At 47.6% G+C, this 12,092-nt stretch overlaps 1 protein-coding gene across 3 annotated transcripts in view; it reads left to right on the top strand.

Moving 5' to 3' along the window:
• Nucleotides 1–12,092, top strand: part of LOC126483875 (uncharacterized) — a 200,864-nt gene that overhangs the window by 125,942 nt on the left and 62,830 nt on the right. The window lies entirely within an intron of this gene.

The raw sequence follows: 12,092 nt of genomic DNA, 5'->3' as shown, positions 1-12,092 counted from the left end.
GCGCGTCCGCGCCGATACCGCGGCGGTGGCGGCGCGGGGGTGGGGTCGACGGGTCGATGCGCCGCCCCTGGCGGCCACGCCGCCCCCACCGCCCCCCGCGCGTCCGCCCGCGGCTGGGGCTGGGGCTGGGGCTGGGGCCGGGCCCGCGTCACCGGTCGATGCGGCGCCCACGGCGGCTGCGGCGGCGTGCAGGTGGGCGGCGGAGCGTCGCAGCCCGGCGCCCCGCGCTCTGACGTGCGTTCCGTCGCCAGCCCGGCTGGCCCTCTCAACGCCCCATCACTCGGCCACTCATCACCGCCTTTCTGCTGGGCCGAGCCGGCGGCACCTACACGCAGCATTTAGAATACAAGGGATACACGGCCAGAACTGGAAATTTCGCTTTTATTTGTAACAAACATATAACAAACTGCAAATGAGTTGTATTTCTACTCTGTGAGTTACCAGAATGATCTGTTATTACTAAATGCGTGTATGTTTATCTTGGCAAGATTTTTACAAACTGAAGCGCCAAAGAAACTGGTATAGGCATGCGTATTCAAATACATCTACATCTACATTTACACTCCGCAAGCCACCCAACGGTGTGTGGCGGTGGGCACTTTACGTACCACTGTCGTTACCTCCCAGTCCTGTTCCAGTCGCGTATGGTTCGCGGGATGAACGACTGCCGGAAAGCCTCCGTGCGCGCTCGAATCGCCCTAATTTTACATTCGTGATCTCCTCGGGAGATATAAGTAGGGGGAAGCAATATATTCGATACCTCATCCAGAAACGCACCCTCTCGAAACCTGGACAGCAAGCTACACCGCGATGCAGAGAGCCTCTATTGCAGAGTCTGCCACTTGAGTTTGCTAAACATCTCCGTAACGCTATCACGCTTACCCTGTGACGAAACGCGCCGCTCTTCTTTGGATCTTCTCTCTCCCCTCCGTCAACCCGACCTGGTACGGATCCCACACTGATGAGCAGTACTCAAGTATAGGTCGAACGAGTGATTTGTAAGCCACCTCCTTTGTTGATGGACTACATTTTCTAAGGACTCTCCCAATGAATCTCAACCTGCACCCGCCTTACCAACAATTAATTTTATATGATCATTCCACTTCAAATCCTTACGCACGCATACTCCCAGATATTTTACAGAAGTAACTGCTACCAATGTTTGTCCCGCTATCATATAATCATACAATAAAGGATCCTTCTTTCTATGTATTCGCAATACATTACATTTGTCTATGTTAAGGGCAGAGACATGCAAACAGGCAGAATACGGTGCCGCGGTCGGCAACGCTTATATAAGACAACAAGTGTTTGGCGCAGTTGTTAGATCGGTTACTGCTACAGTGGCAGGTTGTCAAGATTTAAGTGAGTTTCAAAGTGGTGTTATAGTCACCGCACGGGCGGTGGAACACAGCATCTCCGACCTAGCGATGAAGTGGGGATTTTCACGTACGACCATTTCACGAGTGTACAGTGAATATCAGGTATCCGGCAACACATCAAATCTCAGACATCGCTGCGGCCCGAAAAAGTGATGTTGACCCCAGATACGTCTAGATGCATCTCTGACAAGTGACACGTCCTTAAGCATCCTGTCTGATCACCTGCATCCGTTCATGTCCATTGCGTATTCCGACGGACTTCAGCGATCCCAGCAGGACAATGCGATACCCCACACGTGCAGAGTGGCTCTAGGAACATCCTTCTGAGTTTAAACACTTCCGCTGGCCACCAAACTCTCCAGGCATAATCATTATTGATCATATATGGAATGCCTTGCAACGTGCTGTTCAGAAGAGATCTCCATTCCCTCGGATTTGTGGACAGCCCTGCAAGATTCACGGTGTCAGTTCCCTCCAGCACTACTTCAGACGTTAGTCGAGTCTATGCCACGTCGTGTTTCGGCACTTCTGCGTGATCGCGGGGGCCCTACACGATATCTGGCAAGTGGAGCAGCTTCTTTGGCTCTTAAGTGTATTTTGAACAATACCATTTTGACTACCCGGATGCTTTGAAAATGGGACCCGACCCGAAACTAGTCGTCAAATAAATACAAGTGAAAATTGCAACTTTCGCTGTTTTTTCGTTGTATTGATTAACACTAGTTGCTGTCCAGCTGTTACTCCTGCATTCTGTAAAGTGGTAGCATTTTTATGCCGCACTTCGACAGTACATTATTCTTGATCTACAGGGCGTCTGATAAGTCACTCCCTATTTTTAAACAGTTACAATTTCTTTATTTGTGAACCAGTTTTCTTAGAACTCCTTTTGTTAGAAACAGCACCCCTTGCTGCTGTGTTTAAAATTACTTTAGACTTACACATAAGCTACAGCATTCTCTTCGCATTTTTTTTAAACGAATTGGTACGTGCGGTTGTTCCATTGTAAAATTACTGGCCATACACGATCTTGAAGCACTTCCAGATATCTTTCGCCATTCATTGTGTTCCGCATAGAAAAAGGACCAACAACATCGGATGACATGATACCACACCGTACTGTCACCTTCGGACGCTCCGCCGCGCGGGATTAGCCGAGCGGTCTCAGGCGCTGCAGTCATGGACTTTGCGGCTTGTCACGGCGGAGGTTAGAGCCCTCCCTCGGGCATGGGTGTGTGTGTTTGTCCTTAGGATAATTTGGGTTAAGTAGTGTGTAAGCTTCGGGACTGATGACCTTAGCAGTTAAGTCCCATTTCACACACATTTGAACATCTTTTTCGGACGCCCCTCTGCTTTTTCAACACTTTCGTGAGGGTTTTCGACTGCCAAGTACTTGTAATTATGCCTGTTCACAAATACTCCAGTGTGGAAAACTACCTGATCAGTCCATAGAATGTTCTCAAAAAGTCTAGGCCAGTCATCATTCCAACCCAAGAAAATTTCTCCAAACTCCCTTCTTCTGTCACAGTCTTCAGGAAATAATTGCTGCACATCATGTGTCTTCCACGGCGTAAAAGTGAGATCTTTCTTAAGAATCGTTGCAACTGCATAACTTGGAAGACCACTTTCACGAGATCCTTGACGCAGTGATTTCTTAGGGCTCCTCGTGAACGTTTCACGACCTCCGTCAACGTTCTCTGCTGTCCTCGAAGTTGATGACATTTTGCATCGGCGGCACTCACCATTGTTAGTAACTTGAAATGGCAATTTCCAACCGTTTTTGCATCCAATGTTGCATGGAGCCCTCGTTCAGCTCTCCACCGCCTTTGTACTCACACCACAGATCCCTAGACCTCATAACGAGCTGCTATTTTGGCCCGTTCGATGTTAAACACTACCTGAAGAAGTGCTGTTTCAAACAAAAGTAGTTCTCATAATTTCTTTATTTATGAGCCAATTTTCTAACTGTCAAAAATAGGGAGTGACTTATCAGACACCCTATAAAACACATAGGACGCCGTGGTTTTTATGTTAGCTCGACTTTTCACGTAAAGCACTATTACCAATTATGTTTAACTATCCGTGATACTCTCGCTGTTACGTCAATTCGTCTACGAGATGAATATTGAATAAAAGTTTACATTTCGGTAGTGATATCTGGATTATCATGCATGTAATATATGGGGGTGGACAGAAACATGTAGACACGACGCATTACCTTGCCCAATACGATGTAGGAAAACCGTTGGCATTAAAAACAGCTTCCAGTCGTCTGGGAATGGATAAATACAGGCAGCGTTTAATTTTCAGTGGAAACTTATACTCTCCTTCGTGCAAAATAGTGGAAAGGTCATGTAACGACGGTGCAAGTGGATATCGATCACGCACCCTTCTTTCCAAAGTGGATCACAAAGGCTCAATAATATTGAGGTTCGATGATTGAGGTGGCCAGAGGAGACGCAACAGTTCATCATCGTCTCACAAACGCGTTTTGTTTGGCGATGTTTGGTTTGTGGTGCGCTCAACTGCGCGGTCATCAGCGCCTGTACAAAGTCTCAACGCTTGCCTCTAGACTACGAGCCGCGGACACAAAAGCAGTCCTGGACGATGCGAACTAAGTGAACAGGGGCCCTGATGCCTTGGAACACAGAATCGCCACTGGGGAAAAAGCCAAACTAGTCACAAAATCCTTGACAATAAAGCGACCTCGCTGGTTAACCGTGGGACCCATGGAATACCACGAGATGGATGTGTAAACCATCGCCGAACCCCCGCCATGTTTCGCTCTTGGTCCGTAAACTCGGCCAGATGTTGGAAACCGTGTGAAACAAGACTCATCCGAACAACTAACATCCTTCCTTTGTTCCGTGGTCCAGCTTTTGCACTTTCGGCACCGCGTTTTCTGCTAAGGGCTTTAGAATCCCATCTCGCCCTTTAACTCCCACCTTATGGAGCTCCCTTCGTGTTGCTTTCGTACTGACAGGGTTAGCGAGTGCGACATTCAGTTCTTCAGCGACTTTTGCAGCTGCCTCCTATTTTTCGCCACAACCATCAGTTTCTGTCATGATCACTCGACGCACACACTTTCGTCCGCGTTGTGACTTAGCGGTTGATGTTTTCCCGGTTTCCTTATATGCGGTGTAAATCTTCGATACGATGCCTGTTGAAACACCAGACACATCTGGTACCTTGATTGTGGAAGCACCTACCATAGGAGTACCAACAATTTTCCCACGTGCTAAGTCATTTGGCTCAGACATAATGCACTCACACCTACATAGAACACAGTTCTGAGCCGCGCGGGATTAGCCGAGCGGTCTCAGGCGCTGCAGTCATGGGCTTTGCGGCTGGTCCCGGCGGAGGTTCGAGTCCTCCCTCGGGCGTGTGTGTGTGTGTTTGTCCTTAGGATAATTTAGGTTACGCAGTGTGTAAGCTTAGGGACTGATGACCTTAGCAGTTAAGTCCCATAAGATTTCACACACATTTGAGCATTTTTTTAACACAGTTCTGACCACGCCTAGCACTTGAAACCTATTGAGGGCACTGGACAGATACAACAGCGCAAATGTGCGTGAATTCCTAAGGTACCGAACTGCTGAGGTCCTCTGTCCCTAGACTTACACACTATGCAAACTAACTTAAGCAAAGAACAACAAACACACCCATACCAGAGGGAAGACTCGAACCTAGAACGGATTTTCCACTGTTTGTCTTTTTGTGTTGATGATTTTTTAATTTATTTGGGGGAAACACGAGTGAGGATGTTCTATGTGACGTTCAAACCCAGTTCTGCAAGGTACTGGGCGGCTGCGTTTACCACTCTGCGAATTAGCACAGTGCAAGCAATATATCTTGCGGTGCACAACAGGAAGTAAATATTGTTTCTCTGAATTGTTCCTCGACGACATTAGAGAGATAACTGCGCCTATCGGTGCATAACGGGAAAGTTGGGACGCAGTGTGGCTCTGATGGCGCGGAATCGTGCAGAAGTGAAATTTGCAATTCTGGCTTTTTTTTCGTTGTACTGATTAGCGAAAGTCGCTCACCTGCAGTTATTCCAGCATGCTGGAAATTCGTAGAACAGTTTGACAACGTGCAGGCTACTACAGGGTCCGTCGTTACGCAAGTAAACATCCAGTCAGCGGTCGGTGCTGGGAAATCTTGCCGATTTCATATAAACGCTAAGACAAAAAAACGATGCACTCCGAAGGACTTACCCGACTGTGACGGAAATCGGTAGACGTGATGTACGTGCACAAACAAATGACTACAATTTCAGAAAAGCTGCGCGATTTCTTCAAGCGAAAGAGCTTCATAAATTGTGCAAATCAATAACGCGTTGGTAGACATCTGGCACTTATGCGAGCAGTTATTCGACCTTGCACTGATGGACAGAGTTGTTGGATGTTTTTCTGACGGATATCAAATGGTTCAAATGGCTCTGAGCACTATGGGACTTAACTTCTGAGGTCATCGTAGCGGTCGTGCGGTTCCAGACTGTAGCGCCTAGAACCGCTCGGCCACCCTGGCCGGCTGACATATATCGTGCCATATTCTGTCCAATTGACGCGTTAGATCAGCAAAACTCGGAGCCGTTTGGAGAGTCCTGCTCATAATGCCTCGTGGCTTTTCCTTTTTTGTTTCTATGGTTGGCCAACTACTGTCACACTCGGTGTGATTTTAATTCCTTTATTCTGGTTCAAAAATGGTTCAAATGGCTCTGAGCACTAAGGGACTTAACATCTGAGGGCATCAGTCCCCTATACTTAGAAGTACTTAAACCTGACTAACCTAAGGACAGCGCACACATCCATGCCCGAGGCAGGATTCGAACCTGCGACCGTAGCAGCAGTGGGGTTCCAGACTGAATCGCCTAGAACCGCTGGGCCACAACGGCCGGCCATTCTTCTGGTCTCTGTCTGTGCCCTTCCCGTCCTGTGCCCTTCCCGTCCTGTGCCCTTCCCGTCCTGTGCCCTTCCCGTCCTGTGCCCTTCCCGTCCTGTGCCCTTCCCGTCCTGTGCCCTTCCCGTCCTGTGCCCTTCCCGTCCTGTGCCATCTCTTGCCATCTCCATTGTTTGTTCTTATTCTTTGTGGGTGTTTAGAGTTCGTGGAAAAAGGGACCGATGGCCCTAGTAGTCTGGTCCCTTCAATCCCACAAACCAACCATAATGCCTCAAACGTTCTCAATTAATTGGGAAGATATCCGGCGGCCTTGTTGGCCAAGGCAGGATTTTGCAAGCACGAAAACAAGCAGTAGAAACTCTCGCCATTTGCTAGCGGGCATTATCTTGCTGAGATGTAAGCCCAGGATGGCTTGCCATGAAGGCAACAATACGGGGCGCAGAATATCGTCCACGTACCGCTGTGCTGTAAGTATGCCGCGTATGACGACCAACAAATCGGTCCTGCTGTGAAAATAATTGGCATCCTAGAACACCACTCCTGGTTGGCGGGAGACAGTCAGTTCATTGTCCTACCGCTGTCTGGGGCATCTGAAGACATGTCTTCACTGGCCAGTTCGAAGCGAGACTCATCACGTAAGAAAATTCTATTCCAGTCAATGATTTTCTAGGCGGAAAATGTGCCTGGAAATGCCCCAAACAGCGTTGGGATACCAAAGTGATTGTCGCCCACCATAAAACCCGACAGCTAGAAATGATGATCTGGGGGGCCATTTCTTATCATAGAAGGACCCCTTTGGTTTTTATCAGCTGCACTCTAACACCACGCCGGTAAGTCCACGATATTTTGTTGGCCTTCACGGGAAGCCATTCTGGGTTAACGGTTCAGCAAGATAATGCCCGCCCGCACACGCGTGGGTTTCTACTGCTTGTTTTCGCGCTTGCCAAACCCTACGTTGCCCAGCAAGGCCGCAGAATCTCTCCCCAATTGCAAACGTTGTAGCATTATGGTCAAGACCCTCCACTATATGGGGATTTTTACGCTCTAATGCGTCAGTTGGGCAGCTCAGGAGGGTATCCAACAACTCTATTAATCAATGTCAAGCCGAATAACTGCTTGCAAAAGGCCCCACAGATGGACCATTGCGTTATTGTTTGCTCAATTTGTGAAGCTCTTTCTCTTGAAGAAATACCGCTCAGATAGCTGAATGGTCAGCGTGACGGACTGCCGTCCTAAGGGGCCCGGGTTCGATTCCCGGCTGGATCGGGGATTTCCTCCGTTCAGGGACTGGGTGTTGTCTTCATCATCATTTCATTCCCATCCGGCGTGCAGGTCGCCCAATGTGGTATCGAATGTAATTAAGACCTGCACCAAGGCACCGGACCTGTCCCGTAAAGGGCCTCCCGGCCAATGACGCCAAACGCTCATTTCATTTTTCTTGAAGAAACCATCCATTTTTCTGAAATTGTAATAATTTGTTTGTCCGTCCACGTATATCACATCTACCGATTTCTGTCCCTTTCGGATAATTGCTTCGTGGTGCGTCGTTCATTTTTTTCTTAGTCTATCAAGTCTACAGCCGGTGTTCAGAACTGTTTTTGAGAACATTTTAATAAGGTTTCCATTTTTCATTATGAAACGAAGAAAATATTAACAGCATTCGGAAATGTGACTTTCACACTGAAATGAAAAAGAAAACTTTTACTGAATTTCAGGTTTTTAGGAAAAGTTGCTTGACACAATTTCGGGCCGGCCGGAGTGGCCGGGCGGTTCTAGGCGCTACAGTCTGAAACCGCGCGACCGCTACGGTCGCAGGTTCGAATCCTGCTTCGGGCATGGATGTTTGTGATGTCCTTAGGTTAGTTAGGTTTAAGTAGTTCTAAGTTCTAGGGGACTGATGACCTCAGACGTTGAGTCCCATAGTGCTCAGAGCCATTTGAACCATTTTTGAACACAGTTTCGGTTGGCCCAGAAAATCTTATTGGTTAGAGTGACAGCTCAAGGTAAGCAGAAGATCCGTTTCGAATTCTGTCTGATGTATGTTGATTGCTTCCAGTGGTCATACCAGTTGATTCAAATAATTCCATGTCAACGATTTGACTGTCGAGTTACGGTTAGTACATAAAAATCACTACGAGCTAGCCGCTTAGCAAGCCGCTGCCTGCTCTCCGTTCTGTCTGTTAAGTGCGAGTGCATTTTGTCATCACATCCCACAGTTGCAGCCATCCACGGTTGCGTCAACCAGATAGCTGGCTACCAGCTACAGCGGTATAAGAAGAATTTTGGGGCATCAGACCATATAGGATGCATACTGCAATCCATTTCCGCGGATGATATTGTACTCCCGCCGTGGTGTTTGTTACGATATTGGATCAGGCACTAAAGACATACAGCGTTTCACGCTCAGCATGACTCTTCCACTGTGCTCCACAGTGCACACCACTTTCTGACGTACACTAACTTTCGTCATAACAGCACAAATGGAGAAGAAATGTGACAGACTAGGTGCGTGACAAATGGGTAAAATTACAGAATTTCTCGAGGTGTGACACTGTGTTCGATAGGCTACATGTCGGGTGTTTTTCCGGAACACAGAAGCAGTGTTAACATCGCGTAGCGGCAGAGTCCTGTGAAGGAGTGAAAGTATCTCGTGCTCTAGGACCTCGCTGACGTGGAGGTTGCCGTGAAGATTACCTTCAACACTCAGGAGCAGCTGCCGTCAATACAATTGTTACCGACTGTCACTGGAGTCAGGAAACAAACTGGATTATGTAAAGAAAGAACCTTCACCTTGTTTCTGTTCAGAGTATAAAAAAAATAAAAAATAAAAAGCCTGACTCCAACACAGTGCTATGGAGCACACGAACACTAATATTTATATGTTTGAATTTTCTATTGCAGATATGGTAACAGTATTCACTTGGTTGTGATGAGACTTTTTTTCTGCTTAGAAAATCAAATGGCTCTGAGCACTATGGGACTTAACATCTGTCGTCATCAGTCCCCTAGCACTTAGAACTACTTAAACCTAACTAACCTAAGGACATCACACACATCCATGCCCGAGGCAGGATTCGAACCTGCGACCGTAGCGGTCACGCGGTTCCAGACTGAAGCGCCCAGAACCGCACGGCCACGCTGGCCGGCTTTCTGCTTCGGAAATACAGCACGATTAAGAATATGACAGTGAGCGATGCGAAATACCGACGACTGGAAGGAGCAGTTACAAGTAACATGAAATGCTAGTTATTATGTCCAGAGTAAACAAATTATTTAAATACTCATTGTGCTAATTTGTAGGGGTCGGGACTTGATCCCTACGGTATCGAGTGAATCGGCTGCTGGCAAACGAGGATGGAAAACCGTTTCCCCTCCGGGGCGTGGGCTGTGGAGGTGGTGATGACGAATCGTATGGCGGACAGTCGGTAAAAAATTCATGCTTAAGAAAGTCTTTTATTCATGTCAGTTATAGGGATGGAATCGTAGCTGTAGGTAAGGTTGTTGTCCTCTGTGACGTGACTGGAGACAGGCGAACGGCATGCCGGCGTCAGCGGTTTGCCTGCCGGGTAGATGCGGCGTTTCTCGCTGAAACAATCGGTTTTAGAATATATCGTTTTTTTTTCACGCCAATTTAACCTGTCTGTTAAAACCGCTCAAAATAACCGGTTTCTGAAACAACCGATTTCGATTTATTATTCCTATTATTTCCTGTCATAAATGCAGAAATCGAACTCACTTTCGAGATACTTAGAATAAGTGCTTTTCTCGAATAGTGATAAGTGATGGAATATTAGAAAAAAAAATCACTAGTGATCTCCAAATAATTCTACGTTTTTTAAAATTCTGCTCAAAAGTCATGTTATAATCGGCGACCATACCACCATTTGGTCATTACGAATAGTAGTCAGGCCGTGCGGTTAAAGACGCTGCAGTCTGGAACCGCAAGACCGCTGCGGTCGCAGGTTCGAATCCTGCCTCGGGCATGGATGTTTGTGATGTCCTTAGATTAGTTAGGTTTAGCTAGTTCTAAGTTCTAGGGGACTAATGACCTCAGCAGTTGAGTCCCATAGTGCTCAGAGCCATTTGAAGCCAATAGTAGTCAGTGTCAAAGAGTGAAAAGAGAGTCTGTTACCTGTCTGTTTTCGAGGGCTACAAGCAGACCAGCTACCGTTGTTGTTGTTGTACTGCATTACTACGTCACTTCGTAAAAATATTTCCAGACCCAGGTCGGTACCAACCTGCTATACAACGGATGTCCGGCGACGACGGCGCGAAACTGCCGTCTAGACCAACTCCCGCACACTGCATACCGAAAGCCGTGACACTATGGCAGCACACACATTATTGTCACGGCAGGTGCTGTACCCATTCGTATCCCATGTGTTTGTTGCTATTTTCTGTGGGCATTGTTGCCAAAATTACACTGACTCCTTGAGAAATAACAACTCGATATTTCAAAACAATGCACATTTTACGATTAAAAGTAGTCCTTTTTTTAAAATAAGCTTTATTTAGAAGCGAAAAATTATAGTACTTCTGCTGTGGCTGATATTTCGGTTTCCTTTCTAGGTTATTAGTCAATAATAAAAAAACAGCTCTGATAACCGAGGCCAAATAAATACCGAAAAATACCAGTAATTCAGAATTAAAATACCTGTATCAGTTTTAACCGGTCGGTTCTTCTCATCACTACAAACTGATGGTGTACAAAGCTGTAGTCATTTCCACCCTGCTATATGGTTGCGAAACCTGGACGTTATATCGCTGCGATCTGAAGAAACTAGAACGCTTCAACCAACAGAAGCTAAGATATATCATGAACCTGAAATGGGATGACTTCATATCCAACACGGCTGTTCTAGAGAAAGCAGAAATGCATAGCATGGAAGCTCTTATCATTGGGCATAAACTCAGATGGGTCGGACATGTCCAGCGGATGAAAAATGGCAGACTTCGACGCCAAATGCTGTACAGCGAAGTGAGCACAGGTAAAAGGCCACGAGGTGCCCCTCTCAAACGTTATAAGGATCAGTACAAGAAAAATCTGAAAAACTTGAACATCGATCCGAGTAACTGGCCCACAATAGCAGAAGACCGAAGTCGCTGGCGCTCAGTTACCTCAAATGCTCTTCAAAACTTTGAGCTGGAACGTCGAAGAATGGAGATTGACAAACGCCAGAGACGTAAACTCCTCCAGGCTCAGCCACGTCCTCCACCTTCCATCAGCTGTAATGTCTGTGGCCACCTGTTCCACGCTAGGATTGGATTGCTAAGCCATCAACGACACTTCCACGCCTGAACCGTGTCAAAGGAAATCTCAGGAGAGAAATGAAAACTCGGATACGAGTATCAGCCGACGACGACGACTACTACCAGACCGGCAGCGCGTGGTAACGGCGGCGATTGTTGGCGTCAACGCAGCCATGCAGTCCTGACGTAATTCAGTGTGCCGTCAGCGACAGATGACAGAGGCAACCCCTCGCTGCTTCGTGGCCGCAGTGTACACACGCCAGGATACATAGAGTTTAAGCTGTGGTGTCCGGCATGGCCGGAAACGACGAGGTTCGCCCTCCCGGAGCGATGGTGAGCAGCAGTGTAGGCCCGCACAGGCCGGAAACAGCCACAGCTTGTAGCTGGGCATCTAGCTGCCCCAAGATCGAACTCATTACGCGCCACGGAGGTACCCGTCAGCAGAAGGTAGTCACCCAGTCGATGACCCAGCGGTGCGAAGGCCCCAAGTTTGCAGACTTTAGCCGAGGTGGAACCTGCACCCACTGGTGGCTATGTCCGGGGATGGCGGCCGGCTGCTTC

This window comes from Schistocerca serialis, chromosome 6 (genome assembly GCF_023864345.2).
Source record: "Schistocerca serialis cubense isolate TAMUIC-IGC-003099 chromosome 6, iqSchSeri2.2, whole genome shotgun sequence".
Classification (NCBI taxonomy): domain Eukaryota; kingdom Metazoa; phylum Arthropoda; class Insecta; order Orthoptera; family Acrididae; genus Schistocerca; species Schistocerca serialis.
Note: the sequence above shows the minus strand (reverse complement) of the source record. Positions and strands in the feature narration are given on the sequence as shown.